Source organism: Thalassophryne amazonica, chromosome 18, assembly GCF_902500255.1.
Source record: "Thalassophryne amazonica chromosome 18, fThaAma1.1, whole genome shotgun sequence".
Lineage (NCBI taxonomy): Eukaryota > Metazoa > Chordata > Actinopteri > Batrachoidiformes > Batrachoididae > Thalassophryne > Thalassophryne amazonica.
The window spans coordinates 39,741,807-39,759,887 of record NC_047120.1 but is presented as its reverse complement, the minus strand read 5'-3'; the positions used below and the strand labels follow the sequence as shown (position 1 = coordinate 39,759,887).

General features: G+C 40.3%; 1 protein-coding gene across 4 annotated transcripts in view; it reads left to right on the top strand.

Annotated features, from left to right (window-relative positions):
• Positions 1-16,731: 16,731 nt before the first annotated feature.
• tanc2b (tetratricopeptide repeat, ankyrin repeat and coiled-coil containing 2b) overlaps positions 16,732-18,081 on the top strand; it is a 381,104-nt gene continuing 379,754 nt past the window's right edge. For all 4 annotated transcript variants that reach the window (XM_034193361.1, XM_034193366.1, XM_034193364.1 and 1 more), the window contains exon 1: positions 16,732-17,049. The gene's annotated coding sequence lies outside the window, so the exon portion shown is untranslated. The remainder of the gene's footprint in view (positions 17,050-18,081) is intronic.

Here is an 18,081-nt window from a genome sequence, read left to right as displayed (position 1 = left end):
ATACGGCAATACATGGTTCTGTCTGGTCTTGACATTTGGTCATTTCTGTCCAAAATTGATCCACTTTTATAAAACACATCCATTGGGGCATCCTCACCTACTGTAAATGCATATTCGATGAGTGAATATGTTTGCAGGTGTAAAACATAGTAAGAACCATGTCGTGATGAACGTTTGCTCTGAGTAACACATCCTTTTAGAGTTTATCTTCAAATTACTGTAAAAAGGTGACATGTAGAAAGGCTCTCATGTAGGATCCCAACAAAACTGAGATGTGCACCAGCCCAAATAGAACCACTGTGACAAATTTAAGTGAGATCTGTTGTGGGATGTTAAATCTGTTAAATCTACAAAAAAGAGAGCTCTCTTTTTTTTTTGTAGATTTAACAGTTTTTTAATGTGAGTCAGCCGTGGTTCATTCACTGTAAATCCATTTACATATTATGTCTGTAATGTTATCTACTGTGCTGCTGTATTTTTTACAGGAGTTCCCTGGTAACCACAGCTGCCAGCATTTTCCTGTAAAAACAGCAGTCTTTTTTTAGTGTTGTTATTGTCATCTTCACTGCAATAATACGCATTGAAGTTTTCTTCAGCATCCAAATCCTGGTTTTGGTTCCGCTTTCCTGTCCACCTTGTCTCACGTGGCGGATGAACTCTAAACGACCTGAACAGCAGCATCTGACTCCTCCCTCCTCATTACCAAACTGTAATAACCTCCAGATTGTGGGAGATGATAAAATCCAAATTTAACTGCATAACAATAATGAAGACATTTACATTAAAATTAAATCATCCATCATCTACAGAGTCCATTATCAGCCTGTTGAGTGGTGCTCGGATTTTGGACTTGTTTACCAGAATAGAGTGCTGGTATTGTAGCCAGGCTTGTCTGTAGTCTTAACCAGCTGGTTTTTTGAAGCCACAGACCATCTGGTGTTTGTCAGTGATACGGGGCAGTGGTGTCATGTGAGAATACCTTGTTTGCTCAAGTGGAGGAGTGAGACCATTGTTGCTAACAGATGTTCTACCTGATATTTCTGATGTACGGAGCTGTGAACCTAAACACTGGAGGCCGTCAAGAAGCTCGTGGAGCTGTGTCTGAGTGAAAGCCAGTTCTCTGAATAGCCATGTAATCGATCTGTCCGGGCTTTTGTTCCCCAGGAGACATCCCCCTCTTCTCCTGTTCACATTGACTGGCTGGGAGACGTGAGACATCAGTGGCCGGAGCACTGGATCCACACTCAAGTCTGAGGTCTCATCAACAGATGATAAAGAAAGTGCTGTTTGAACACAGTCTGATGCACTGTTTAAAAAAAACGGTATGGTCAATAGACTTTCCAAAATGCAATTTGAAGTAGTGAATATCAAATATACTTCATGGAAACAGTTGTATTTTGAAGAAAACTCTTGCTTTTATACTAACATGAGAGGGTTTTTGCATGTGAATCAAAACTTGAAGAGTTTTGATTCATTTTGGACCAACCATCCAAAACTCATTACTAAGTAACAGGTCTCATCTGGTGCCACACGGTGTTACATCCACCACATTGTGAAACCACTAGGCCAGAAAGATGGTCCACCCCCTTTGCCTTCTCCAGCTGCTGGGATTTCTCAACACTGATGCGTCTACATGCTGGCTCATGTTCAGAAACACACACCATATCTCCAAAATGTCAAAGCTGATGCTCCCACACAATGTAAGTGAAACTCCTCATCTGAGTAAGTAACTGTTGTTTGGTACCAAACACATCTAGCTATCACCTTAGGTCACTGATTAGCATCAAAGTCCCATGACCATACAGTAGCCACGACCCTAAAGACCCAACAAAAGTATCAGCATCGCTAAGCACCTCTGTCCAGCGGCCATGCCCATGCATCTACCAGTGTCAGAGGCTGAGGATCCAGAGACCTCCAGATTGTGACTGACTGAGGGTCAGCCACGAATAACGTGATTAGATGTTAAGAAAAAAAATCTGTTAAAAGTAGAGGTCACAGGCCCAAGGTCAAATTTTTGACCCAGTTCTGTTATATAGGGGATACTTACAATGGCTATTTCAAGGAACTTTTTAACGATATACCCATGGTTACTAAGAAGCAGTAAAATTAAGTCCTATGTTATCTTTTTTTGGGTACATCACCTTTGACCGCAAGCTTGTAACTGTTACAATTTGGAGCCCATATAGATTCAAAATGAAGGAAGAGTTGTGTGCCTGACGAAGATAAAGTTGTTCAGTTTTGGACAATTTATCAAACATCAACACCACACAGGACCATTACCTCCGCCAAGGAGGTTATGTTTTCGGTCGCATCCGTTTGTTGGTTGGTTGGTTTGTTAGCAGGATTACTTCAAAAATCCTCAACGGATTTCAATGAAATTTTTACCAGGGGTGTATCTTGGCCTAACTTAGAAGTCATTAAATTTTGGTAATGATCCGGAACACGATCCGGATCCAGTAATTTTTTTAAGGATTCTTTATCATTGTAGGATAGGGCCAGTTTCAACATTTTTGCATCTAACATCATGAAGACGGGTCGCAAAGGCTGAACAAAAATTAAGTTACGACACAACAATAATTTAGCATTTGTTTCTCCTCATTGAATAAACTTATTAGAAAATAAAAAAAACTTGTGTAGTTCATGCAGTTTCTCTTTATAAATACATTTGCTGAAGATCTAAGGGTTTAACCCTCTGGGGCCGACGCTGTCGTATACGACGGCTGAGACCAAGCTTTACTAAATTATAAATAACTTTTTAATGATATAAGATAGAAACGTACTTTTTTTTTTTTTTGCTGAAAAGTTACCTCCGCAAACTTTCGAGCCACCGTGCACCATCTTTGTACTCCTCATAGAAGCTGTGTGATGATGTGAGCAATGTGAGTGTCCAATCGGAATTGGTTCACTGTCACATGGTTTTCCAAAATGCAGTCGTAGGGCAGATTCACCTCACATGACACACCAAAGATCGTTTTTAGGAGTGATGTGTTACTAGTTTATTATAGCTTGCTGTGTGTTTTGAATAAATGTGTGGAAAATTATTTCCCGCTTTACTTTTTCCTTTCTTATTTCTGATTGTAAACATTTATTACATTTATAAAACACAACTATAGCATATATATTTTGAAAGTACAGGTTGTCCTGAAAAAAAGAGGCATAATACTTGATTGTGGGAGAGCTGTTAACAGCAATAATAAAATATTTATGCCAGGTGAGTGAACTGTCCAAAAAATGCCCTTGGACCCCAGAGGGTTAACCACTGAATCTGAAACATGACAGTAGATGCGTGAAACAACATGGAATAAGTCTCTTTGCCAAAGGGTATTATTCCATTTGACGTCAGTGACCCTATGGCCATGGCGGAGGTTTGCGCTGTCCGAGTGCTTCTAGTTTAGTATGGAATCACTAAATCACAATCCGGAAGGGACTCAGAGTAGAGCCGCTGCTTTTTTGCATTGAAAGGATCCAGTTGAGGTGATTCTGGCACCTGGTGAGGATGCCCCCTAATCGTCTCCCTAGGGAGGTCTTTCAGGCACGTCCAACTGGGAGGAGGCCCCAGGGGAGACATCGGGCACTCTGGAGAGATTATATTTCCCAAATGACTTGGGAACACCTTAGGACCCCCCGGGAAGAGTTATAGGACTTGGCCGAGGATAGAAAAGTGTGAGATGAGCTACTTGCTTTGCTGCCACTGTGACCCAGACCCAGATAAGTGATTGAAAATGAATGAATGAATGAATCACAATGCATTCACTTTCCTGAATCAGTCAGACATGCAAGGTGCGGGTGTACCACTCTCTCAGTAGCCCTTCTACTTGAGACAATAAATGTGGATCAAATTAAAACTATGGCTTTCAAAGCTCAGACCTGCAGGTGCTGTTGTTGCAGAGTACCTCTTTATTGTCTTGGAAAAGAAATCTGGAAAAACTGCTTCAGAAGTCAAACAGATCGACAAAAAGGCAGGTATTAGATAACTCTCATGAAGCAATGAAAAGGGGTTAGGATGATGCAAATTGGCATCACCCTACACTCTAGGATGATGCAAATTGCCAGGCTCTAGGGCCTAGAGCCTGGAGCATAAGTGTGTCTAACAAAACCTACAGTTTGGTGCCAGAGGGCCTTTTCTTGCAGGGAACTTTGAAGTCACTGCCAGCTCTATAGTCATGCACGAGATGTCTGGAAGGCAGGACACCAGGTCTTTGTTCCTTAGGCCCCTTGGCTCAGATAAACCACTTTTTCCAGCTCTGCAAGAGAACAGCTGCAGTTTGGAAGCAAGTAGATTTTAGAATGTAAGACTGTAGAGTTGTCTCCAATTTCACTTATTTTGATCCAGTTCCAGCCCCCCTCACCCCAACCCTTAATTGCAGTAAGTGATTGAAGATGTGTGTGTGTGTGTGTGTGTGTGTGTGTGTGTGTGTGTGTGTGTGTGTGTGTGTGTGTGTGTGTGTGTGTGTGTGTGTGTGTGTGTGTGTGTGTGTGTGTGTGTGTGTGTGTGTGTGTGTGTGTGTGTGTGTGTGTGTGTGTGTGTGTTGACTGAATACTGCATGCTCCATAATAATTTTTCTTATGGATTGCTTGAACTTCAGTTTGACAGAGTGCTATCTGGTCAGACTCCATCTAAAGTTTTTGGGCTTAGTGTCAGTTCTTCATAACTACCAAAACTGTCAGAACAGTTTTTATTCAGGTCATTTGCATCAGAACAACTGCAGGGAGGATGGGTAAGTATTGAATTTTTGCAATGAAAAGTCATGTTCAAAAAAGAGACAAAAATGATCAAAACTCAAAATGAAATGTGATTTATCAGCCAAATAATCAAAAGTCATTTCTCAAAATAGCTTCAAAGTGACAATATGTTATACTGTATTGCAGATACCTGCAAGAATGGAATAAAAAAAAATGTTAATAGTATTAAAATACAAGCTGTTCTGGTGGAGTCTAGGTGTACAGATTAGTAAATTGAACACACAACAGAACAGATGACAAAGGATTTCGAGTAGCACACTCCGGTATCAGATGTGATATAATCCTCGAGAAAACAAGAAAACTTCCTGTTATACTCAGTCAGTTCCACCCGGCCTGTTCTATTAACTCCACTCTGCAGCCTTATAAATACAGTGATGCCACAACCTAAGAGTTATTCCATCATTTGCTATAGTACTATTGAAATTTTGACACTGCAGCAGCACTGTCGGTAACACAGGTGACTCACTCCAGGCTCCAGACAGATCAATGGAAGTGATGAAAGCAGTCGCAGGATATTGTGAACACTGCTGTAATGCACTGTATTTTTTTTTTTTTAATCAAACTGATGTGTTTCCATGGAGATGCGAGCTCCTTAATATGTGCAGATATCTACTGAGCATTTTCTCGATCCATTCTCAGCAAACGTTAAAGATGGCACGTGAAGTCTTTTTTTTTTTTTTTTTTTACAGTTTGTGATTGACAGATCACTTTTCTCCTACTGTTTTATTTTTAGAATTTTTGAACTAACCTTGAGGGAATTTGCTTTTATGTGGCTGACTTACCAAATGAGCAAATCATCTCTTTAGGGAGCTGCCTTGTCTCTCCCTAGCAACTGGTTGCTATGCTTTGTTGCTGCTGTATGAGCGGCAAGGCTCATGGCACATTTTGAGTTGCTGACACAAGGCGCAAATTATGCTGTCTTCTTTTGTGCTGATTTGTTTTGATTACCTGTGTGTGTGTGTGTGTGTGTGTGTGTGTGTGTGTGTGTGTGTGTGTTTACCATAATGTTCATGGTAAGCACATTTCCACTGAATTACTTTTAAGTAGTCTAAAAAAAAACCAAAAATTATAATTTCACAAATCTGACAAAATTTAATTTCTACCGAAATACAAACATTCTAAAAGTAATGGAACAGTTGATATTTCACACATTAAAATTTGTTTATGCCATTTCAAATACAAATATACAGAAAATAAAAAATTACTCAAACTGAAAGCAAATCTCTACAATGTGATGTAAATTTATATATATATATATATATATATATATATATATATATATATATATATATATTATCATCATCATCAAACTTTATTTCAGACACATGGTCCATAGTAACAGAGAAACATACAAAAAACAAAAAAAGACAATAAAAGACCAATTTCATCCATGGCCATGTAAACTGAGGCGCCAATGTTTCCACAGTCTAGAAAAGAACTTGACCGAGCTCTGTGCAGGGCTGGTCAGGGTGTGAATGATGCTGTTTACACAATCTGTGAGTCTGCACATGCATCTGTACATGAGGTTTCTGAGCACAGCAGCACAGGTTGGGACATTGACATTTACAAACATCTGACTGGCACTACTCCATCGCGGCAACTTAAGCAGCATTCTCATGCCGTCATTGTATGCAACCTGAAGTTTGTGCATACTACTTTGTTTGTAATGCCGCCACCGGTGGGCAGTATACATTGAAGTGCAATATGCTTTATAAAAGTGCAGTTTTAACAGGTACAGAGCACATAGAAAACTTACGAACAAGCATATTAGCTTGTGCATATTGAATACAACGCTGCCTGTGAATGTCTCTATCATCAGACAGGTCAGCGCGGTTATGTAATGTCCCAAGTATTTCACTTCATCACACACTTGGAGGATGCTGCCCGACAGAGAGAAGGCAGGAAAACACAATTTAGAGTCCTCCTTACTTCTGACAATCATGATGTTGCTCTTTTTTGCATTGTATTTAATATCAAAGTCTATACCGTACTGAGAGCAAACCTTTAACAGCTGCCACCCAGCACTACACGGACAGAAAATTACAAGGTCATCGGCGTACATTAGGTGGTTTATGGTTGTATGGCCAACCCCACAGCCAGTCCTACATTGATTCAGCAGATTAGACAGATCGTTCATATACACATTAAAAAGGCAAGGTGAGAGAATACTGCCTTGTCTTACCCCATTCCTCACATGAAAGGGAGAAGATACTTAGTTTCCCCATTTCACACACATAGACTGGTGAGCATACCAATACACTAAAATTCTCAATAAATATTTCGGAACTCCTCTATTGTACAGTTTATGAAACAATTTTTCATGATTTACATGGTCAAATGCTTTTGAGGCATCAATAAAACACATAAAAATTGTGGTATTGTGCCGGTTATAAAAGTCTAAGATCTCCTTGAGAGCAAAAATGCACATATCAGTGCCAAATTTTGGCTTAAAACCAAATTGATTGTCAGATGTCACCGTGAACTTCTCAATTCTATTAAATATAGCCCTCTCCAAGACTTGATACAATACTGGCTAGAGCTATAGGCCGATAGTTGTCTTTGCTATTTATTTTGCCAACCTTATCCTTTACAATAGGCACTAAAAACACAGACAGTATAGAATTAGGTAAAATACCATGAATTAAAAACCCATTGAAACAAATATCTAACAAGGGAAAGAGTTTTCTTCTTGCAAATTTAAAATGCTCAGCAGATATTTTATCTGCACCACATGTCTTATTATTACTCAGATTCATAACAATATCACTAACTTCTTGTGTAGAACTGACCACTTCTTCATGTTTGTCTATATTGTTCATTGCACATGAATTACTTTTAATACAATTAAACAGTTCATAATAATGATTCCGCCATAATTGAATACTTTCATCATTATATATATATATATATATATATATATATATATATATATATATATATATATATATATATATATATATATATATATATATAATAAAAGGAAATCTATGTATGTATGTGGCACGGTTTGTGTTCGGAGTGAACTGCCACAGTAAGCAATCAACACCAAACTTGGTATGGTGACCCCCCCCCCCCCCCCCATACCAAGTTTGGTGTCACTTCATCATGAAGCTGTATAACTGGTGATACAAAATGCAAAACATGCACTATGCACAATTTCTCCAATCACAGCCACAGAAGCCTATAACTTCTTCTGGGTTGTCTGGGTGTCCTCACTCTTTTCCTTCTTGCACAGTCACTCAGTTTTTGAGAACCATCTACTCCGCGCCGATTTACCATAGAATGCCACACTGTATTTCTTCATAACTGATGTAAATAAAGATGTATTCAGTGACGTATCCATCCGCTGACTTGAAGAAAACTGACAATAAAAGTGATTATTTACAGGTATTATACCAAAGTGTTCCATTACTTATGCAATCAGTCACCTTGGCTTTAATATTTTAATGAATTTATATCAAGTTGTAGAGATTTGCTTTCAGTTTGAGTTTAATAAAGTTCATTTTGAAATATATTTGTATTTTCTGTATTTAAAATGGTATAAGCAAATTAAAATGTGTGAAATACCAAGTGTTCCAGTACTTTTGGAGGGCACTTAATTTATCTGGGGGGGAAATTCCATAGTGAATACTGGCTTTTCCTTCATCACCATCATGCATGCTAACTATAGGAGGAAGCGCGTGTGCACGTCACATGTGTGATGTTTTGAGATTAGCTGCCTGTGACCCATCTTACATTAACATCCAAAAGATTTCTTGTAAATCACTTCCAAATCTACCAATTGTTGGTCATAGCAGCTGATCCCTTGAATTTCTCCACCTCAGGAGTTGAAATTCTAAATTGTTTCCAGACAGCATGAATTTTGATCATATTGGCAATATCATATCATTAATCCCTTATGTAAATGCTAAGGAATAAAATTATAGTGGTGCCAAAGAAAATTATTTTATGACTTAAATCTTAAAAAACCCAGTGGCACAAAAGTGTCGCATTTTAATATTTAACAAAATGCGACACTTTTCATTACCATTTTTTATGCATTAGTGGAAAGATCTAAGATTTCTTTCATGCACACAAATGGATTATTTCTCTTAAACTTTGTTACTGAGTAATTAATGTGTGTGTTAATGGCTCCTTGGATTTTCTGACGATTCCTCTTGATGTTATTTATATTTTGCAATCTCTAGTATGGTGTTCCTTGTTAGATGATCTGCTTCTCTTATGACTGTACCTTGTTTGATATCTCCTGTGCTTTTACTTTGATATCACATCTGTTTTCTGCATGCAGCTGTACTTCTTGTTTACTTTGATATAGTTCAAGGGTCACTGAATTTCCGTGATGAATTGTTAGTCAACCTTTATAACCGCTCACAATAATATAACCTCCTCACCAGATTGCCTAGCTTCATACCTTCTTCTTGTGTTGTTTCTCTGTGTTATTGACATCTGCTGCCATTCTGTGTTTCCTAAGCCTAATTTTTAATAAATTTGCAAAATTTCCAAAAAAAAAACTTTTTTCATGTTGTTATTATGGGGTGTTGTGAGTAGAATTTTGAGGGGAAAAAAATGAATTTACAACAAAATGTGGAAAAAGTGACGTGCCCTGATGATTCCTAATTTGGTTGCCTGGTATAACAGATCTCTGTTTATTGAACCTCTGCTTATATTTTTGCTTAACTCTTCTGCTGGCCCCTTGGAAGACACTGATGCCTGTTGGACTGATCTGCCTTGTTCATCAGATCAAAGTGACCAATCCCATCATCTGCCACTCCAAGGACTGTCATAATTTCTGTACTGTTGCTATTGAGTGTTTGGGCATAACCTGCTGGAACTGTTTCGAATAAACCAGCTTTTACTTGTTGTGGTTCTCTGCGCTGGGGTCCTCTGTTGGTGTATTATAGATTATCTTGGCAAAGGTGATGTGCTCACTGATAATGATTTTAACAAATTTGTGAACACAGTTCAAAAGAAATATGCCTTTTGTGTGCATCAAAGAAATTTTAGATCTTTTAATTCATTGCATGGAAAATGACAGTGAAGATGAAAATGTTGCCTTTTTTTAATTTGTTTTTGTTAAGTATACCTTTAGAAGTAGTACCCATAACTATTCGGGTGCTTGTGACCTCATGGTGATCTTTGATGTACCATAGAGCGCCACTAGATGAGCAGAATCTCCACGACTGGGCTTCACTGAGTCACTCTCACGGCTTTTCGGCTCCCCACAGATCCTCTGCTCTCTCTCTCTCTCTCTCTCTGTCTCTCTCTCTCTCTCTCTGCAGTCTTGTCTCTCAGCCCCCATTAATCTCACCTGCCTGTCCAGTCAGTTAGTAGAGAGGGCTGCACACTCACCTTTAGTGTTTTTCTTATTATTTAGACAGGGAGATAGTCAGGGGGTGAGATGGTAGTACTGAAAACTCTGCTGGATTGATTCAGTGTCAGTGGAAGTATTTCCGCAGGTTTTTGGGTGTGAACCGCTCAGCTATCTCTGATCGTCGCACTCGTGCACACACGTAATTGCAGCACACTGTCAGAAACTCTGCACCACAGCCAGTTTCCAGAGCCTCTCTTGGATTCCTCATTAACATTTACAGACACCTCTTAAAAGTGCATGTGCGGCCTTTGGCAAATTTATTCCTACTGAAATGAACACAGTTCATCAGCTGATGTGTAATATTTAACATCTTTGAATCAAGATGATAAGGCCAAAGTGTGTGAGTTGGAAGGAAGAGATGACACCAGTTACCTCTGGATTATCATCTTTCTTATACTGTTGAGATTATCTTTTTGTCAGATGTATAGAACAGGACATTCTATCTTTTATCCTCTTTGCAGCCAAAAACTAATTGAAAATCTGAGACTTATAGGGCCCTATCTTGACAAGCTATAGTAGATGTCTGAAATACATTGCACAGTTGCATATAGGATGTGTCCTGTGCAGTGATGCCGGTAACATGTTACTTAGTAATGCATTACTCTAATATGACCGCTTTTTTCAGTAACGAGTAATCTAATGTGTTAATCTTTCCAAATCAGTAATCAGATTAAAGTTACTTCTCCAAGTCACTGCACGTTACTATTATTTTTGCATTGTGGGTTGATCACAGCATTAAACTGACTTGTGGTCAAGAGCTCTGGGTTAGACTGAACTGCACACTTTAAGCGAGCTGCAAGCTTTTCATCCGCAGTTTTCTGCAGCAGCTATGACTCATCCTCATCTCTCAAAGCGCAGAGATAATAGCACACCTGCACTGAGCTTTACAAAGATATTTTTATTATTTTTTCCCCTTTATTTAGAACTCTGAGCTGAACCGCTCTGTGTCTCCTCAGTAAAAACAGCTGATCCACCACAACGTGTCAACAACTAACACTTTTTTCTATTCAAATGCACCTAAACTCTCTTCCTGAGGATGACATGACGTAAAAGTGTGATAAAACTTTCTTACCTGTAAATCTGGTCATGTTTTCTGCATAAATAAACATTATCCATTCTTTGTGCTCAAACGCCAAAGCAAGGGCGAATCCAGTCAGAAAGGGGGTGTGGGGCGGGGCAGGGATGCTGCCTCCCCCACAACACCCCTAGATTAAAGGTCCAGTTTTGAAGCTTTTTTTTTTTTTTACTACAACTACTAATGCTACTTATAATAATAATAATTTCAACAACTAAAATGTTTAGAGAAAAATTTTAGAAAGATTTTTAATAGTTACATTTATAAACAATGTAGGTTAGAAACTGCATGTTTTACTGTTACAGTGCTGTCAACAGTTAAATATGAGGTCAAGAAAGATGTGTTTATTTTACTTTTTATAAAACAAGTATTGATTTTCATTGAAGTCAAGAAAGGGTGACTATAAAGTGAGTTTTTGTAAAACAAGTATCACTGTCATGTTGAGGTGGCAGAGGGTTGTTGTCGGCAGCTGGGGAAAGTAACTAAAAATAACTGGTAATCTAACTTAGTTACTTTTACAATTGAGTAATCAGTGAAGTAACTAAGTTACTTTTTCAAGGAGTAATCAGTAATTGGATTACTTTTTCAAAGTGACTGTGGCAACACTGGTCCTGTGCCACCACAAAGTAGTTATATTTAGTCACTGAATGTCAGGTGTGTTTTGGGCATAACATGAAATAAATCTTTTAAGATTGCCGTCTGCCATTCACTTTATGAGTTGGGGTGCATTAGCAAACGGCACACTACTATTCAGAATGCAAACTCAATTAGAGGGTTTCTGGATACTTGACTGTTAGTTGACTGATCTGCAGCAATGTGTCAAAGCACAGAAGCGGACAACAATCACCAAAGTTCCCTGAAGTGAAGCAGTGAGGTTTGTGAGGAACCACGCAAACACGGAGTGAACATGCAAACTCCACACAGAAAGGCCACAGGCGGGAATCAAACCCATGACCTCCTTGCTGTGAGGCAACAATGCTAAATACTAAGTCACTGTGCTGCCCCATTCAGAAATATTTATTTTAAAAATATCTTATTAATAAACTTTGATAACATTTTGTAAGCAGACAAATAATGTCCTATGAAATAATTTACAGATGTAATTTTTGAGTTGATCCAGAACATATTATGAAACCAGGATCTAGAAGAATGTTCGACACATAGCAACAGTGAACTCAAAAACTTTTTAATGTATCTTGATGAAATTTTATGATCATGTAGATATTTTTTTTAGGAAACAAGGCTTGATGTTTGTTGCTAAATGCAAGTGAAAGTGGCTGTTTTGCTGGTGGGGAATATGTAGCCTTGTAGAGGTATTCACTCTCTGGGTGCCTTTGAGTTTCATTAGTCTTTAATTTTGTTTAATGGTTGTTTTCAATTCAGTTGTACGAGTACATGCAACATTTAGACCAGGATTTTGGTGGTCTATGGCACAGTCAGTTTCTGGTGCCTCATGATAGCGGTGCACCAGCACTGCATCTGATCATACTTCATTTTTTGACCAACACTCCCTTTGGTGTCCACAGATGAGGGCAATTTAAAGATTGTGTGTGCCTGGCTTGAAAATGGCAAGTGTGTGAATTGGAAATTATCACTGACATTTGCTCTGCAGTTGCGCGCTGCTTTGTGTCGGGTCAAAGGTAATGGCTCTCCTGTGGTTTCATCTATTCCAAAAATGAGGCCCCAAATGGCTTTCCCCCACCACCTTCATAAACGTGAGCCAACCTCCCTTGGAAGGCAGCAGCAGAGTCCCACTAAGTATCTATGTGAACAGGGTATAACTCTGAAGGAGATTTAGGCCTTTGTGGACATTATGGACGATGGCAGTCACCGTCATCAGCAGCCAAAGGAGCCTCTTCAGCCACAGACTGCTCCTTCTCAAGTGAAGGACCAACCGACTGAAAAACTCCTTTATCCCTCAGGCCATCAGACTGTACAACTCCTCACTTGGGAGGGGGAGGGGTAACAGGAAGACAGAGTACGGAAAGGAGAGGAACAGTGACAGTCAGTAAACCAGTAGCGAGCAGTATTTTATGGTATTTATATTTATTTATTTATATTTGCAAATTGTTTTTTACTTTCACTTTTGATACTCTGTGTGCGTCTTACCCTGTGTGTTGCTATACAATGCTCCTGGAACCTCAATTTCGCTGAGGGAGTCTTCCTAAGGGATTAATAAAGTTCTGTCTGATCCATTCTAATCTAAGGGCCCCTTCACACATAGTACAGACAAGTACAAATCAGGGCGAATCACGGTGTAACAGCTCGTATGAGCGAACCACGAAAACATTGAGCCGACAGGCAGGCGTGAACAATTCCGCTGTGATGGTTTCATGCATGCAACAGTGTCGTGCACAAGTGTGCACAAAACCATCGCAGCGGGAACACAGTGTGAGGCGTTGGTAAGGTTAGACCTTACTTGTGTGAAGTGCCTTGAGGCAACTTTGTTGTGATTTGGTGCTATGTAAATGAAAATAAATTGAAATTCAGCAGCTGGAGCATGTGTAACCACATCACGCAGCTGCGGTGAAAAAAGATAGATGCTACCCATGGGATTCAAACCTGCAATTTACAAAAGCTCTGATTGCCAGACACAAACTTTACCACTGTGCTACCATCGCTATCCTGTAAAAGGTGCAGAAAAAAGCCTGAAATGAAAAAGGACATAAATGTATTTTTTAAAAAAGAGTAAAAAGCGCAGTGATAACTGACCAAACGGCATTTGTTACGGTGTATTTTTGTTGATATGTGACTGAAAGTGGCGTATTTGTCACTCTGTTGGCTTGTTATATAGTCCTGCGGCGCGCCGCTCACAGGACATACATGTCCTGTCAGACAGACGTGACATTCAGATCACCTGCTGAGTGTCCACATGAACTGACGGTTCATTTCAGCTGGGATAGTCTGTCATTGTGCGTGCTCTCCAGGCCATCACAAATCAATGTATGTTTTTATGTATTTCCATGTGAGGACAGCAAGCACACACACACATGTCCGTCAAAACACGGTATGTGTTCTGCAGCTGTGACGTCCAGGACCAGAGATGTCAACTGCTGCTGTTAACAGCCAGCCACGCCCCCTGTCCATTCAGTGCACAGACCAAGGTGTCACTCTGTGATCCGTTGAGAGGTGCCTTGCCTGCTGGGGGGCGCGCAAACCACATGCATGCACGTGTTGGGGGTAGTGGGGGGAGTGCGCAAAACACACGCATGTGTTGTGGGGGGAGCCGACACTCTGGCACGCGACATGTGCACTCAGCAACTCCACAGTCGTGGGGGCACTTAGACAGATTTCACCGCCAGCTCGAAAGTGATCGTCTGCTGACTGTTGTCATGCTAATAGCGCGAATGGCCACACATTTTCTAAGTGCCAAGTGAGCGATGTTAGATGTTCGTGTGTCACCTGGAATTTGGCCGACACGTGCTGCGAGAAAGATTGAATGGGCTCTCACAGGGCACACTCTGTGTTTCAGCCTCTGGTGTGCGCAAATAGTTGTAGCAACAGGTGTACAAGGCATTGGAGGCAGCTACAATTTTACACATATTGCATACGACTCCTGCTTCATGCACAATTCAACCACATTCGTAATATATGTGAAGGGGCCCTAATCTGTTACTGGAGAAACTGTGCATATAGCGCCATATTTGTTTTTTTCTGTTGCATTATTAGTTATACAGCTTCATGATGGAGTACAACAGAGAGGGATTTTTGTAAAAAGAAGACATGAAAATTCTGTTGCTGTTTGCCAGAAGGCACATGGCAGCCTGGAGCCTAGAGTAGATCTGGTGGTGCAACAGACAAAGGTTGCATTGTGCACAACTTTCCTCAGTCACAGATAGAGAAGCTGCTGCCATGGGTGTCTTGGTGGCTTCCCTCACTAGGCTCCTTCTTGCATGGACACTCAGTTTTTGAGAACTGTCGATTCCAAAGAGATTTAATGTCCAGTATCATATCTGTTTGTATTTCTTACTGATTAGTTCAAATGAAGTACAAGACATATTCGGTGACTTGCAACGTTCGTTTGCACTTACTGACATTTCTTCTTGTGGTCTGTCACTGATTGGTGGAACAGCCTTCCAGAAGAAATATCAATGGCAAATAGTTTCAACAGTTTCAAGAACAACCTGGATAATCAGTTCAAAACCCATCCCGTAATGTACAACTACAGAGCCTTGGACACCCTTTTTACCAGCCAAAGTGAATGCATGCATATATGGATGTATACATGTGTGCATGTATAAATGTACTATGGGTGATGTACTATCCTAGCCTGACCCAGAAAAACTAGGGTGTGGTTCTCCATGTTTTGCATTCTGTGAAACCAGAATTTGTCAACATTGCACCCAGTGAGTCAAAACTTTACACATTCTCCAGAAATGTATACATGTATATGCATACATGCATGCATGCATGCATGTATGCATACATGCATTCTTGTTTGTATGCATACATGGTTGTATGTATGCAATGTTTAAATGAAATGAGAAAAAACTTATCCACTAATATGAGGTTGACTCAAAATACCACTCTTGGCTGCCAGACTGTACGTATTTTTGGTTTGTCCAACTATGTATAGGCTCTGAAAATTGATGCACTGTGTATAAAAATGGCAGTAATTTCCCAATAGTTAGTATGATGCTTTTGTTGAACCCTTTGAATTCAATGTGAAAGTCTGTACAAAAATCTCATCTTGAGTGTGTCATTTTAACACCATTGTCTTGGGTATACAGAGGAAAAAAAAATACACAAATTGTGTCAGTGTCCAAATACTTATGCACCTGACTGTAAGTATTGTTTTGCCAGCTTTTTTTGGTACCGATTAGGCCAGAACAGGTTGTGACATGCCTGTGGATTTATGCTTCTTTGACATTATTTTCTTGGAGAGGAAGCATGTTCTGTAATCAGTGTTTTGTGTTTTCTTCAAACACTATGTGCAGTTGGGCTGCGCATATGTAACATCAACCCTGGTTGTTATTTTGTCTGCTAGGCCTGTAATCTTGTTTCAGATTGAAAAGGGGTCACGTAATGTCTTTAAACACGCCGTCCACTTCTCCATCCATCATTTCAAACATCAAACTATGTGGCCTGTAGGGAAGAGGGATTGAAATGCAATTTGTGTCAGTCTTGTTTCTGTTGAATAATTATGAATGATTTAGTTATTAGTGCCTCTTTGCATCATAAATAATTCATCAGGGCTGCCTTTCATCCTTTGTGTGTTTGTTCCTGCAGCATATTCAGCTGCAGCAAGCTGTTGTAAAAAAAAAAACAAAAAACAAAAAATCAGATACATAATGGAAAACACATCAGTTATCATGACTTAAATTGCTGCATAATTTAATAACGAACATTTATAGACATTTTCCTTTTAATGTGAAATTCCCATTGGTCGCCGTCTCCGAAGAACGGGTTTTATTTTGAAGGTCAGCGCCGGTAGTGTTGTGTGCTCGCTTTGAGTAGCTTGACAGTGATTGGCCGGTCGGAGCTCCATGTTGCGGCGCTGCGTGGCACTGGCCAACGGCTGCGTCACGCACACGCGCGCGCGCGGACAGCTTTAGCGGTGGACAATTAGCACGTTCGCTCCGGAGATAAGCGGCGGTCGGTGCCGTGGCTACCTGCTACCGAGCGTGAGCCGCGTTCACCCATGGGTGTCGCTGCCGTGACGGTCCCCGGCGTTTGGACTCACTGTGCGGGCGGGTGAGTTTTATTTTCGGAGCCCGGTGGAAACGTGCAGAGCGCTCGGACGGTTCGGTTCGGACCCGCACGGACAGACGGACGGACGGACGGACGGAGCGCCGCTGCCGCCGCAGCACCGAGTGATGCTCGAGCGGGACACAAAAACAAAGCTTCAGCTCTAAAAAAGGTAATTTCTGCTTAATTTATGAGCCGCACTCCGGCTCATTTTTCCTTTACAAAAAAAAACAAACAAAAAAAAACCCCTCCAAAAACAAACTTTTTTTCAACGTAACTTAACCTGAATGTATGAGACGCTTGTCAGCTTTAAAATGTTTCAGAACATCTGCTCCTCTGCAGCGTTTGAGATGATGGTCTAATAATTTGCACAAAGAAAAGTGTTTTTGTTTCCTTTTCAGCAGACTTCAACATCTGTTTGTGTTCAGGAAGTTGTTATATCTGCAGTAGGTTTTTTTTATTTTTACGAAAAAATACTGTTTGGCTTGGTGATGCATCACATACCGATTATTCCGGTTGAGCACGCTTGGAGTCCAGTACCGGGCCAGAATTCTATCGCATGCCTGCTATTCTTCCAGTGTCGCAAACCCAACGGTCCCCCTTAAAAATCAGTCCGCCCTGCCTTCACTGCGCATGTGTCATTAGCAGCGGTTCACTGATTACCACCTTGTTTCTGCTTCAAACTGCACTCCACTCATCATCTATCTCAGCGACAGATATCTGAAGGTTTTGTACAACAATCATTTTCACATTTCAGCATTGTTTCTTGCACGAGCTGCTAGTTGATGCATTCATTGCAAATCCGTCATTTCAAAGCGTCACAGAGTATCACCTCGTTTCTGCTTAAAACTGACTTTAGAATGATTTCAGAGGTTTTATCTTGTCATCTGATGGATAATAATCACATTAATCCATCTGATCGCTTTGGGTGAAGAGACGCTGTCTCAGACAAGCGGCTGAGCTCTGAAATGACGCGTGCCAAGTAGAGGCAGGGCGGACCATTCAGTCTGTGACACCTGCATGGACTCTAAAGGCTCGTTTGTGTGTAAATCTATCTGTGCTTGTAAAACTGTAACCACCATGACCCTCATACTTCCATGCATCTGTTGCATTGCTGCGGCAAAAGATCCACTAGAGGGCATTGCAGAAGATTTTTAAAGTTTCTAACGACATCAAACATGGTGTTGGTCAGAGAAGTTGTAAT